Below are 1472 nucleotides of genomic sequence, written 5' to 3' on the forward strand. Positions count from 1 at the left end.
AAAAAAAAAAAGAATGGAATTCACCAAATGAAATTCATTTTACTATGTGTTTAACCGCGGTACATTTCTAATTTGTCGTTACTTCCTGTCTCTTTATAGCCTGACCCACGCTATCAGGGACCTTTAATTTGCACAATAGGCTGTTCAAACAATTTGACTGGTTGTCTGCTTTTGATTGACACCTCTTTTGACCAACTGGGTTCATCTATAAACTCCCCAGATCACAAAATGTGTGACAAGCTCCTCATGTCTTACCCACATTTGGAACATGTAATTGATTGACTAGAACTGGCCAATCAGCTCTGAGCTTCCTTCTGACACCACAGCTTTGTAGCCAATCAAGTTACCTTTTATTTAATATGCAGTTTTGGGGRAAAAAAAGTTAATGTTCGTAGTGTATTTTAACTTCAACAATTAAATACTATAGTTATAAAAATTATTACTGAAGTTAAAAAGTCAGATTTATGACTTTACTTAGTGAATTTACTCCAAAGTGTTCAATTTAATTTTAGTTCGGGTTAGGCCTGAAGGTTAACGGGCTAAAAATATAGTTTCCTCATAATTTAATTTGTACTTCCAGCCCGGAGCAAGATATTTTCAATGGAACTTTACAGGCATGTTACAAAAAAAAATGTCACGTCCAACTTTTCAGCCAGAAGTACCTCAGGACTGCAGCCGCCAACCCTGCATCAGCTTGAGGTCAGATCCCTGTCTGATGGCACTGCAACAGACAAGGGCTGCTGTTGTATTTCAGACTAGACTTATTCACACTTGACTGACTCTCCTCTTCATCAGATTGGGCACGCTTGAAATGATTAGCTGAGATTGCTTTTTTTTTCCTGCTCGCATCTCTTTCAAGATCTCCTAACATCTTACTCCAGCTCTTTGAAGTCMATTAAATAACTGACGTTGGGTCACTGCTGGGTCTTCTGCAATTACTGTTGGTTCTCGGGTCGTGTGATTAGATCCTTCCAGGACTGCTTGTCTCTTCTTTAGCGGTCCTCACAGGGGACCTTCTGATCTATGTTTAATTGAACACATATTTCGGTTGTAATTTATGCATTCAACATTGTGTCTAAATTATTACTAGAAAATGTTTTTTCAGTATAACAAGTAAAAATAGCTGTTTTTACATATTTTTATTGCTGTAATTAACCAGGTTATCACAGCAATGTGTTTTTTCTCTGAGCCATTGGTTCAGATATGTTGACGACACCTGGGTTAAAATTAAAGCCCAGGAAGTCCAACATTTCACTGATCACATCAACTCTGTGGATGAATATATTAAGTTCACACGAGAGGATGTAAAAAATGGCAGGTTGGCGTTCCTGGATTGCGATGTCTCGGATGGAGGACGGTTGGAAACTGGCGTATATCTTAAGCCCACCCACACAGACCAATATTTATTATTATAACCAAACCAGTGGTTATTCCGTATGTTGCGGGTGTTTCGGAGAAACTGAGACGTTTAT

The 1472-nt window shown here is 38.4% G+C and overlaps 1 protein-coding gene across 1 annotated transcript in view; it reads left to right on the top strand.

Annotated features, from left to right (window-relative positions):
• The window catches only part of wnt6b (wingless-type MMTV integration site family, member 6b), a 37917-nt gene that overhangs the window by 22219 nt on the left and 14226 nt on the right, over positions 1–1472 (top strand). The gene's annotated exons all lie outside the window — the stretch shown is intronic.

This window comes from Austrofundulus limnaeus, unplaced genomic scaffold (genome assembly GCF_001266775.1).
Source record: "Austrofundulus limnaeus strain Quisiro unplaced genomic scaffold, Austrofundulus_limnaeus-1.0 Scaffold146, whole genome shotgun sequence".
Taxonomy (NCBI): domain Eukaryota; kingdom Metazoa; phylum Chordata; class Actinopteri; order Cyprinodontiformes; family Rivulidae; genus Austrofundulus; species Austrofundulus limnaeus.